We start from the raw sequence: 13558 nt of genomic DNA, 5'->3' as shown, positions 1-13558 counted from the left end.
CATTTCCAGTTAACCAACCATCTAGTGTTTTTACTGAGTAGTCTACAAAATCAACCCAGGTCTGGCTCGAGGATTTTTGAGCCCCCCTGAATCTAATTCTATACTCCTCAGTGGAGAATCCAAAGCCCTCAATCAGGGTACCCTTCATGAGGTCATAAGATTCTGCATCTTTTCCAGAGAGTGTGAGGAGTCTATCCCTACACTTTCCAGTGAACATTTCCCAAAGGAGAGCACCCCAGTGAGATCTGTTCACTTTTCTGGTTACACAAGCCCTCTCAAAAGCTGTGAACCATTTGGTGATGTCATCACCAGCTTCATATTTTGTTACAATCCCTTTGGGGATTTTTAGGATGTCAGGAGAATCTCTGACCCTATTTAAGTTGCTGCCACCATCGATGGGACCTAGGCCCATCTCTTTTCTTTCCCTTTCTATGGCTAGGAGCTGCTTTTCCAAAGCCAATCTTTTGACCATCCTGGCTAACAGGGGGTCATCTTCACTGAGAGCATCCTCAGTGATTTCAGAAATGCTGGACCCTCCTGTGAGGGAAGCAACATTTCTGACTATCATTTTTGGAGACAGGGCTTGAGAGGCCCTGGTCTCCCTATTTAGGACTGGAAGGGGGGAATTGCCCTCCAAGTCACTAATTTCTTCCTCTGTGAAGTCATCCTCAGAGGGGTTGGCTTTTTCAAACTCTGCCAACAGCTCCTGGAGCTGAATTTTGGTAGGTCTGGAGCCAATGGTTATTTTCTTTATATTACAGAGAGACCTTAGCTCCCTCATCTTAAGATGGAGGTAAGGTGTGGTGTCGAGTTCCACCACATTCATCTCTGTATCAGACATTATTTTGCTAAAAGTTGGAAGGCTTTTTAAAGAATCTAAAACTGTTTCTAGAATCTAATTTCAAACTTTTAACAAACTTTTAAACTCTAAAAAGAAATGCTAAACAGGATCTAACACAAGGCCCTAGCAGGACTTTTAAGAATTTAGAAAAATTTCAAATTGCAAAAATCAATCTCTAATGACAATTTTGGAATTTGTCGTGTGATCAGGTATTGGCTGAGTAGTCCAGCAAATGCAAAGTCTTGTACCCCACCGCTGATCCACCAATGTAGGAAGTTGGCTCTGTATGTGCTATTTCAAAGTAAGGAATAGCATGCACAGAGTCCAAGGGTTCCCCTTAGAGGTAAGATAGTGGCAAAAAGAGATAATACTAATGCTCTATTTTGTGGTAGTGTGGTCGAGCAGTAGGCTTATCCAAGGAGTAGTGTTAAGCATTTGTTGTACATACACATAGACAATAAAGGAGGTACACACACTCCGAGACAAATCCAGCCAATAGGTTTTTATATAGAAAAATATCTTTTCTTAGTTTATTTTAAGAACCACAGGTTCAAATTCTACATGTAATATCTCATTCGAAAGGTATTGCAGGTAAGTACTTTAGGAACTTCAACTCATCAAAATTGCATGTATACTTTTCAAGTTATTCACAAATAGCTGTTTTAAAAGTGGACACTTAGTGCAATTTTCACAGTTCCTAGGGGAGGTAAGTATTTGTTAGGTTAACCAGGTAAGTAAGACACTTACAGGGCTTAGTTCTTGGTCCAAGGTAGCCCACCGTTGGGGGTTCAGAGCAACCCCAAAGTCACCACACCAGCAGCTCAGGGCCGGTCAGGTGCAGAGTTCAAAGTGGTGCCCAAAACACATAGGCTAGAATGGAGAGAAGGGGGTGCCCCGGTTCCGGTCTGCTTGCAGGTAAGTACCCGCGTCTTCGGAGGGCAGACCAGGGGGGTTTTGTAGGGCACCGGGGGGGACACAAGCCCACACAGAAATTTCACCCTCAGCGGCGCGGGGGCGGCCGGGTGCAGTGTAGAAACAAGCGTCGGGTTCGCAATGTTAGTCTATGAGAGATCTCGGGATCCCTTCAGCGCTGCAGGCAGGCAAGGGGGGGGTTCCTCGGGGAAACCTCCACTTGATCAAGGGAGAGGGACTCCTGGGGGTCACTCCTCCAGTGAAAGTCCGGTCCTTCAGGTCCTGGGGGCTGCGGGTGCAGGGTCTCTCCCAGGTGTCGGGACTTAGGATTCAGAGAGTCGCGGTCAGGGGAAGCCTCGGTGTAAGGAAATGCCTCCTTGGCATGGTTGCCCCCTGACTTTTTGCCTTTGCTGATGCTATGTTTACAATTGAAAGTGTGCTGAGGCCTGCTAACCAGGCCCCAGCACCAGTGTTCTTTCCCTAACCTGTACTTTTGTATCCACAATTGGCAGACCCTGGCATCCAGATAAGTCCCTTGTAACTGGTACCTCTAGTACCAAGGGCCCTGATGCCAAGGAAGGTCTCTAAGGGCTGCAGCATGTCTTATGCCACCCTGGAGACCTCTCACTCAGCACAGACACACTGCTTGCCAGCTTGTGTGTGCTAGTGAGGACAAAACGAGTAAGTCGACATGGCACTCCCCTCAGGGTGCCATGCCAGCCTCTCACTGCCTATGCAGTATAGGTAAGACACCCCTCTAGCAGGCCTTACAGCCCTAAGGCAGGGTGCACTGTAAGGAAATGCCTCCTTGGCATGGTTGCCCCCTGACTTTTTGCCTTTGCTGATGCTATGTTTACAATTGAAAGTGTGCTGAGGCCTGCTAACCAGGCCCCAGCACCAGTGTTCTTTCCCTAACCTGTACTTTTGTATCCACAATTGGCAGACCCTGGCATCCAGATAAGTCCCTTGTAACTGGTACTTCTAGTACCAAGGGCCCTGATGCCAAGGAAGGTCTCTAAGGGCTGCAGCATGTCTTATGCCACCCTGGAGACCTCTCACTCAGCACAGACACACTGCTTGCCAGCTTGTGTGTGCTAGTGAGGACAAAACGAGTAAGTCGACATGGCACTCCCCTCAGGGTGCCATGCCAGCCTCTCACTGCCTATGCAGTATAGGTAAGACACCCCTCTAGCAGGCCTTACAGCCCTAAGGCAGGGTGCACTATACCATAGGTGAGGGTACCAGTGCATGAGCATGGTACCCCTACAGTGTCTAAACAAAACCTTAGACATTGTAAGTACAGGGTAGCCATAAGAGTATATGGTCTGGGAGTCTGTCAAACACGAACTCCACAGCACCATAATGGCTACACTGAAAACTGGGAAGTTTGGTATCAAACTTCTCAGCACAATAAATGCACACTGATGCCAGTGTACATTTTATTGTAAAATACACCACAGAGGGCACCTTAGAGGTGCCCCCTGAAACGTAACCGACTATCTGTGTAGGCTGACTAGTTTTAGCAGCCTGCCACAAACCGAGACATGTTGCTGGCCCCATGGGGAGAGTGCCTTTGTCACTCTGAGGCCAGTAACAAAGCCTGCACTGGGTGGAGATGCTAACACCTCCCCCAGGCAGGAATTGTCACACCTGGCGGTGAGCCTCAAAGGCTCACCTCCTTTGTGCCAACCCAGCAGGACACTCCAGCTAGTGGAGTTGCCCGCCCCCTCCGGCCAGGCCCCACTTTTGGCGGCAAGGCCGGAGAAAATAATGAGAATAACAAGGAGGAGTCACTGGCCAGTCAGGACAGCCCCTAAGGTGTCCTGAGCTGAGGTGACTCTAACTTTTAGAAATCCTCCATCTTGCAGATGGAGGATTCCCCCAATAGGGTTAGGATTGTGACCCCCTCCCCTTGGGAGGAGGCACAAAGAGGGTGTACCCACCCTCAGGGCTAGTAGCCATTGGCTACTAACCCCCCAGACCTACACACGCCCTTAAATTTAGTATTTAAGGGCTACCCTGAACCCTAGAAAATTAGATTCCTGCAACTACAAGAAGAAGGACTGCCCAGCTGAAAACCCCTGCAGCGGAAGACCAGAAGACGACAACTGCCTTGGCTCCAGAAACTCACCGGCCTGTCTCCTGCCTTCCAAAGATCCTGCTCCAGCGACGCCTTCCAAAGGGACCAGCGACCTCGACATCCTCTGAGGACTGCCCCTGCTTCGAAAAGACAAGAAACTCCCGAGGACAGCGGACCTGCTCCAAGAAAGGCTGCAACTTTGTTTCCAGCAGCTTTAAAGAACCCTGCAAGCTCCCCGCAAGAAGCGTGAGACTTGCAACACTGCACCCGGCGACCCTGACTCGGCTGGTGGAGACCCGACACCTCAGGAGGGACCCCAGGACTACTCTGATACTGTGAGTACCAAAACCTGTCCCCCCTGAGCCCCCACAGCGCCGCCTGCAGAGGGAATCCCGAGGCTTCCCCTGACCGCGACTCTTTGAACCTAAAGTCCCGACGCCTGGGAGAGACCCTGCACCCGCAGCCCCCAGGACCTGAAGGACCGGACTTTCACTGGAGAAGTGACCCCCAGGAGTCCCTCTCCCTTGCCCAAGTGGAGGTTTCCCCGAGGAATCCCCCCCTTGCCTGCCTGCAGCGCTGAAGAGATCCCTAGATCTCCCATTGACTTCCATTACAAACCCGACGCTTGTTTCTACACTGCACCCGGCCGCCCCCGCGCTGCTGAGGGTGAAATTTCTGTGTGGGCTTGTGTCCCCCCCGGTGCCCTACAAAACCCCCCTGGTCTGCCCTCCGAAGACGCGGGTACTTACCTGCAAGCAGACCGGAACCGGGGCACCCCCTTCTCTCCATTCTAGCCTATGTGTTTTGGGCACCACTTTGAACTCTGCACCTGACCGGCCCTGAGCTGCTGGTGTGGTGACTTTGGGGTTGCTCTGAACCCCCAACGGTGGGCTACCTTGGACCAAGAACTAAGCCCTGTAAGTGCCTTACTTACCTGGTTAACCTAACAAATACTTACCTCCCCTAGGAACTGTGAAAATTGCACTAAGTGTCCACTTTTAAAACAGCTATTTGTGAATAACTTGAAAAGTATACATGCAATTTTGATGATTTGAAGTTCCTAAAGTACTTACCTGCAATACCTTTCGAATGAGATATTACATGTAGAATTTGAACCTGTGGTTCTTAAAATAAACTAAGAAAAGATATTTTTCTATATAAAAACCTATTGGCTGGATTTGTCTCTGAGTGTGTGTACCTCATTTATTGTCTATGTGTCTGTACAACAAATGCTTAACACTACTCCTTGGATAAGCCTATTGCTCGACCACACTACCACAAAATAGAGCATTAGTATTATCTATTTTTACCACTATTTTACCTCTAAGGGGAACCCTTGGACTCTGTGCATGCTATTCCTTACTTTGAAATAGCACATACAGAGCCAACTTCCTACATTGGTGGATCAGCGGTGGGGTACAAGACTTTGCATTTGCTGGACTACTCAGCCAATACCTGATCACACGACAAATTCCAAAATTGTCATTAGAAATTGATTTTTGCAATTTGAAAAGTTTTCTAAATTCTTAAAAGTCCTGCTAGGGCCTTGTGTGTTAAGTCCCTGTTTAGCATTTCTTTTAGAGTTTAAAAGTTTGTAAAAGTTTGAATTAGATTCTAGAACCAGTTGTAGATTCTTAAAAAGTATTCCAACTTTTAGAAGCAAAATGTCTAGCACAGATGTGACTGTGGTGGAACTCGACACCACACCTTACCTCCATCTTAAGATGAGGGAGCTAAGGTCACTCTGTAAAATAAAGAAAATAACAATGGGCCCCAAACCTACCAAAATACAGCTCCAGGAGCTTTTGGCAGAGTTTGAAAAGGCCAACCCCTCTGAGGGTGGCAACTCAGAGGAAGAGGATAGTGACTTGGAGGACAATTCCCCCCTACCAGTCCTATCTAGGGAGAACAGGGTCCCTCAAACCCTGACTCCAAAAATAATAGTCAGAGATGCTGGTTCCCTCACAGGAGAGACCAACACCTCTGAAATCACTGAGGATAGCCCCAGTGAAGAGGACATCCAGTTAGCCAGGATGGCCAAAAGATTGGCTTTGGAAAGACAGATCCTAGCCATAGAGAGGGAAAGACAAGAGATGGGCCTAGGACCCATCAATGGTGGCAGCAATATAAATAGGGTCAGAGATTCTCCTGACATGTTGAAAATCCCTAAAGGGATTGTAACTAAATATGAAGATGGTGATGACATCACCAAATGGTTCACAGCTTTTGAGAGGGCTTGTGTAACCAGAAAAGTGAACAGATCTCACTGGGGTGCTCTCCTTTGGGAAATGTTCACAGGAAAGTGTAGGGATAGACTCCTCACACTCTCTGGACAAGATGCAGAATCTTATGACCTCATGAAGGGTACCCTGATTGAGGGCTTTGGATTCTCCACTGAGGAGTATAGGATTAGATTCAGGGGGGCTCAAAAATCCTCGAGCCAGACCTGGGTTGACTTTGTAGACTACTCAGTGAAAACACTAGATGGTTGGATTCAAGGCAGTGGTGTAAGTAATTATGATGGGCTGTACAATTTATTTGTGAAAGAACACCTGTTAAGTAATTGTTTCAATGATAAACTGCATCTGCATCTGGTAGACCTAGGACCAATTTCTCCCCAAGAATTGGGGAAGAAGGCGGACCATTGGGTCAAGACAAGGGTGTCCAAGACTTCAACAGGGGGTGACCAAAAGAAAGGGGTCACAAAGACTCCCCAGGGGAAGGGTGATGAGACAACCAAAACTAAAAATAGTCAAGAGTCTTCTACAGGCCCCCAAAAACCTGCACAGGAGGGTGGGCCCAGAGCCTCTTCACAAAACAATGGGTACAAGGGTAAAAACTTTGATCCCAAAAAGGCCTGGTGTCATAGCTGTAAACAGCATGGACACCAAACTGGAGACAAGGCCTGTCCCAAGAAAGGTTCCACTCCAAACTCCCATCCAGGTAACACTGGCATGGCTAGTCTCCAAGTGGGATCAACAGTGTGCCCAGAGCAAATCAGGGTCCACACTGAAGCTACTCTAGTTTCTGAGGGTGGGGTGGATTTAGCCACACTAGCTGTCTGGCCGCCTAACATGCAAAAATACAGACAGCAACTCTTAATTAATGGGACTAGAATAGAGGGCCTGAGGGATACAGGTGCCAGTGTCACCATGGTGACAGAGAAACTGGTTTCCCCTGGCCAATACCTGACTGGAAAAACTTACACAGTCACCAACGCTGACAATCAGAGAAAAGTACATCCCATGGCAATGGTTACTTTAGAATGGGGAGGGGTCAATGTCCTGAAACAGGTGGTGGTCTCCTCAAATATCCCAGTGGACTGTCTGCTTGGAAATGACCTGGAGTCCTCAGCATGGGCTGAGGTAGAACTAAAAACCCATGTAGCAATGCTGGGTATCCCTGAACTGGTGTGTGTGAAAACAAGAGCACAGTGCAAGGCACAGGGTGAACAAGTAGAGCTGGAGTCTGGAAGAATGGCCCAGCCTACCAAGAGAACAGGAAAGTCAGTTGGGAAACCAACTGCAACACAGCAAAAGAAAGGGAACCTCTCTTCTCAGGAAGAAGTTCTGCCCTCTGAGGGAACTGAGTGTAAGGAAATGCCTCCTTGGCATGGTTGCCCCCTGACTTTTTGCCTTTGCTGATGCTATGTTTACAATTGAAAGTGTGCTGAGGCCTGCTAACCAGGCCCCAGCACCAGTGTTCTTTCCCTAACCTGTACTTTTGTATCCACAATTGGCAGACCCTGGCATCCAGATAAGTCCCTTGTAACTGGTACTTCTAGTACCAAGGGCCCTGATGCCAAGGAAGGTCTCTAAGGGCTGCAGCATGTCTTATGCCACCCTGGAGACCTCTCACTCAGCACAGACACACTGCTTACCAGCTTGTGTGTGCTAGTGAGGACAAAACGAGTAAGTCGACATGGCACTCCCCTCAGGGTGCCATGCCAGCCTCTCACTGCCTATGCAGTATAGGTAAGACACCCCTCTAGCAGGCCTTACAGCCCTAAGGCAGGGTGCACTATACCATAGGTGAGGGTACCAGTGCATGAGCATGGTACCCCTACAGTGTCTAAACAAAACCTTAGACATTGTAAGTGCAGGGTAGCCATAAGAGTATATGGTCTGGGAGTCTGTCAAACACGAACTCCACAGCACCATAATGGCTACACTGAAAACTGGGAAGTTTGGTATCAAACTTCTCAGCACAATAAATGCACACTGATGCCAGTGTACATTTTATTGTAAAATACACCACAGAGGGCACCTTAGAGGTGCCCCCTGAAACTTAACCGACTATCTGTGTAGGCTGACTAGTTTTAGCAGCCTGCCACAAACCGAGACATGTTGCTGGCCCCATGGGGAGAGTGCCTTTGTCACTCTGAGGCCAGTAACAAAGCCTGCACTGGGTGGAGATGCTAACACCTCTCCCAGGCAGGAATTGTCACACCTGGCGGTGAGCCTCAAAGGCTCACCTCCTTTGTGCCAACCCAGCAGGACACTCCAGCTAGTGGAGTTGCCCGCCCCCTCCGGCCAGGCCCCACTTTTGGCGGCAAGGCCGGAGAAAATAATGAGAATAACAAGGAGGAGTCACTGGCCAGTCAGGACAGCCCCTAAGGTGTCCTGAGCTGAGGTGACTCTAACTTTTAGAAATCCTCCATCTTGCAGATGGAGGATTCCCCCAATAGGGTTAGGATTGTGACCCCCTCCCCTTGGGAGGAGGCACAAAGAGGGTGTACCCACCCTCAGGGCTAGTAGCCATTGGCTACTAACCCCCCCAGACCTAAACACGCCCTTAAATTTAGTATTTAAGGGCTACCCTGAACCCTAGAAAATTAGATTCCTGCAACTACAAGAAGAAGGACTGCCTAGCTGAAAACCCCTGCAGCGGAAGACCAGAAGACGACAACTGCCTTGGCTCCAGAAACTCACCGGCCTGTCTCCTGCCTTCCAAAGATCCTGCTCCAGCGACGCCTTCCAAAGGGACCAGCGACCTCGACATCCTCTGAGGACTGCCCCTGCTTCGAAAAGACAAGAAACTCCCGAGGACAGCGGACCTGCTCCAAGAAAAGCTGCAACTTTGTTTCCAGCAGCTTTAAAGAACCCTGCAAGTTCCCCGCAAGAAGCGTGAGACTTGCAACACTGCACCCGGCGACCCCGACTCGGCTGGTGGCGATCCAACACCTCAGGAGGGACCCCAGGACTACTCTGATACTGTGAGTACCAAAACCTGTCCCCCCTGAGCCCCCACAGCGCCGCCTGCAGAGGGAATCCCGAGGCTTCCCCTGACCGCGACTCTTTGAACCTAAAGTCCCGACGCCTGGGAGAGACCCTGCACCCGCAGCCCCCAGGACCTGAAGGACCGGACTTTCACTGGAGAAGTGACCCCCAGGAGTCCCTCTCCCTTGCCCAAGTGGAGGTTTCCCCGAGGAATCCCCCCCTTGCCTGCCTGCAGCGCTGAAGAGATCCCGAGATCTCTCATAGACTAACATTGCGAACCCGACGCTTGTTTCTACACTGCACCCGGCCGCCCCCGCGCCGCTGAGGGTGAAATTTCTGTGTGGACTCGTGTCCCCCCCGGTGCCCTACAAAACCCCCCTGGTCTGCCCTCCGAAGACGCGGGTACTTACCTGCAAGCAGACCGGAACCGGGGCACCCCCTTCTCTCCATTCTAGCCTATGTGTTTTGGGCACCACTTTGAACTCTGCACCTGACCGGCCCGGAGCTGCTGGTGTGGTGACTTTGGGGTTGCTCTGAACCCCCAACGGTGGGCTACCTTGGACCAAGAACTGAACCCTGTAAGTGTCTTACTTACCTGGTAAAACTAATCAAAACTTACCTCCCCTAGGAACTGTGAAAATTGCACTAAGTGTCCACTTTTAAAACAGCTATTTGTCAATAACTTGAAAAGTATACATGCAATTTTGATGATTTGAAGTTCCTAAAGTACTTACCTGCAATACCTTTCGAATGAGATATTATATGTAGAATTTGAACCTGTGGTTCTTAAAATAAACTAAGAAAAGATATTTTTCTATATAAAAACCTATTGGCTGGATTTGTCTCTGAGTGTGTGTACCTCATTTATTGTCTATGTGTATGTACAACAAATGCTTAACACTACTCCTTGGATAAGCCTACTGCTCGACCACACTACCACAAAATAGAGCATTAGTATTATCTATTTTTACCACTATTTTACCTCTAAGGGGAACCCTTGGACTCTGTGCATGCTATTCCTTACTTTGAAATAGCACATACAGAGCCAACTTCCTACATTGGTGGATCAGCGGTGGGGTACAAGACTTTGCATTTGCTGGACTACTCAGCCAATACCTGATCACACGACAAATTCCAAAATTGTCATTAGAAATTGATTTTTGCAATTTGAAAAGTTTTCTAAATTCTTAAAAGACCTGCTAGGGCCTTGTGTTAGATCCTGTTTAGCATTTCTTTTAGAGTTTAAAAGTTTGTAAAAGTTTGAACTAGATTCTAGAACCAGTTTTAGTTTCTTAAAAAGTATTCCAACTTTTAGAAGCATAATGTCTAGCACAGATGTGAATGTGGTGGAACTCGACACCACACCTTACCTCCATCTACAGATGAGAGAGCTAAGGTCACTCTGTAAACTAAAGAAAATAGCAATGGGCCCCAAACCTACCAAAGTACAGCTCCAGGAGCTTTTGGCAGAGTTTGAAAAGGCCAACCCCTCTGAGGATGGCAACTCAGAGGATGAAGATAGTGACTTGGAGGGAAATTCCCCCCCTCCAGTCCTACTTAGGGAGAGCAGGGCTTCTCAAGCCCTGACTCCACAAATAATAGTCAGAGATGCTGGTTCCCTCACAGGAGGGACCAACAACTCTGAAATCACTGAGGATAACTCCAGTGAAGAGGACATCCAGTTAGCCAGGATGGCCAAAAGATTGGCTTTGGAAAGACAGATCCTAGCCATAGAGAGGGAAAGACAAGAGATGGGCCTAGGACCCATCAATGGTGGCAGCAACATAAATAGGGTCAGAGATTCTCCTGACATGTTGAAAATCCCCAAAGGGATTGTAACTAAATATGAAGATGGTGATGACATCACCAAATGGTTCACAGCTTTTGAGAGGGCTTGTGTAACCAGAAAAGTGAACAGATCTCACTGGGGTGCTCTCCTTTGGGAAATGTTCACAGGAAAGTGTAGGGATAGACTCCTCACACTCTCTGGACAAGATGCAGAATCTTATGACCTCATGAAGGGTACCCTGATTGAGGGCTTTGGATTCTCCACTGAGGAGTACAGGATTAGGTTCAGGGGGGCTCAAAAATCCTCGAGCCAGACCTGGGTTGACTTTGTTGACTACTCAGTGAAAACACTAGATGGTTGGATTCAAGGCAGTGGTGTAAGTAATTATGATGGGCTGTACAATTTATTTGTGAAAGAACACCTGTTAAGTAATTGTTTCAATGATAAACTGCATCAGCATCTGGTAGACCTAGGACCAATTTCTCCCCAAGAATTGGGAAAGAAGGCGGACCATTGGGTCAAGACAAGGGTGTCCAAGACTTCAACAGGGGGTGACCAAAAGAAAGGGGTCACAAAGACTCCCCAGCAGAAGGGTGATGAGACAACCAAAACTAAAAATAGTAAAGAGTCTTCTACAGGCCCCCAAAAACCTGCACAGGAGGGTGGGCCCAGAGCCTCTTCACAAAACAATGGGTACAAGGGTAAAAACTTTGATCCCAAAAAGGCCTGGTGTCATAGCTGTAAACAGCATGGACACCAAACTGGAGACAAGGCCTGTCCCAAGAAAGGTTCCACTCCAAACTCCCATCCAGGTAACACTGGTATGGCTAGTCTCCAAGTGGGATCAACAGTGTGCCCAGAGCAAATCAGGGTCCACACTGAAGCTACTCTAGTTTCTGAGGGTGGGGTGGATTTAGCCACACTAGCTGTCTGGCCGCCTAACATGCAAAAATACAGACAGCAACTCTTAATTAATGGGACTAGAATAGAGGGCCTGAGGGATACAGGTGCCAGTGTCACCATGGTGACAGAGAAACTGGTTTCCCCTGGCCAATACCTGACTGGAAAAACTTACACAGTCACCAACGCTGACAATCAGAGAAAAGTACATCCCATGGCAATGGTTACTTTAGAATGGGGAGGGGTCAATGGCCTGAAACAGGTGGTGGTCTCCTCAAATATCCCAGTGGACTGTCTGCTTGGAAATGACCTGGAGTCCTCAGCATGGGCTGAGGTAGAGCTAAAAACCCATGCAGCCATGCTGGGTATCCCTGAACTGGTGTGTGTGAAAACAAGAGCACAATGCAAGGCACAGGGTGAAAAAGTAGAGCTGGAGTCTGGAAAAATGGCCCAGCCTACCAAGAGAACAGGAAAGTCAGTTGGGAAACCAACTGCAACACAGCAAAAGAAAGGGAACCTCTCTTCTCAGGAAGAAGTTCTGCCCTCTGAGGGAACTGAGCCTTTGGAACTTGAACCTTATCAGGTTGAGCTCTTAGGCCCAGGGGGACCCTCAAGGGAAGAGCTGTGTAAGGGACAAGAAACCTGTCCCTCTCTTGAGGGCCTTAGGCAGCAAGCTGCTGAAGAGTCCAAAGGCAAGAAAAATGGAACACATAGGGTCTATTGGGAAGATGGGCTCCTGTACACTGAGGCCAGAGACCCCAAACCTGGTGCCACTAGGAGAGTGGTAGTGCCTCAGCTGTTCAGAGAGTTCATCCTAACATTGGCCCATGACATTCCCCTTGCTGGACATTTGGGACAAACCAAGACGTGGGAGAGGTTAGTCAACCACTTCTACTGGCCCAATATGTCCAACATGGTTAAGGAGTTTTGCCTCTCCTGCCCCACCTGTCAAGCCAGTGGTAAGACAGGTGGGCACCCAAAGGCCCCCCTCATTCCACTTCCAGTGGTGGGGGTGCCCTTTGAAAGAGTGGGTGTGGACATAGTTGGTCCACTGGAACCTCCCACAGCCTCAGGAAATATGTATATCCTGGTAGTAGTGGATCATGCTACCAGGTATCCTGAAGCTATTCCCCTTAGGTCGACTACTGCCCCTGCAGTAGCCAAGGCCCTCATTGGTATCTTTACCAGAGTGGGTTTCCCTAAGGAGGTGGTGTCTGACAGAGGTACCAACTTCATGTCAGCATACCTAAAGCACATGTGGAATGAGTGTGGAGTGACTTATAAATTCACTACACCTTACCATCCACAAACTAATGGCTTAGTTGAGAGATTCAACAAGACATTAAAAGGCATGATCATGGGGCTCCCAGAAAAACTCAAAAGGAGATGGGATGTCCTCCTGCCATGTCTGCTTTTCGCTTACAGGGAGGTACCACAGAAGGGAGTAGGGTTCTCACCCTTTGAACTTCTGTTTGGTCATCCTGTAAGGGGACCACTTGCCCTTGTTAAAGAAGGCTGGGAGAGACCTCTCCATGAGCCTAAACAGGACATAGTGGACTATGTACTTGGCCTTCGCTCTAGAATGGCAGAGTACATGGAAAAGGCAACCAAAAACCTTGAGGCCAGCCAACAGCTCCAGAAGTTTTGGTATGACCAAAAGGCTGCACTGGTTGAGTTCCAACCAGGGCAGAAAGTCTGGGTTCTGGAGCCTGTGGCTCCCAGGGCACTCCAGGACAAATGGAGTGGCCCTTACCCAGTACTAGAGAGGAAGAGTCAGGTCACCTACTTGGTGGACCTGGGCACAAGCAGGAGCCCCA

This window comes from Pleurodeles waltl, chromosome 5, assembly GCF_031143425.1.
Source record: "Pleurodeles waltl isolate 20211129_DDA chromosome 5, aPleWal1.hap1.20221129, whole genome shotgun sequence".
NCBI lineage: Eukaryota > Metazoa > Chordata > Amphibia > Caudata > Salamandridae > Pleurodeles > Pleurodeles waltl.
This window is presented reverse-complemented; position numbering follows the sequence as displayed.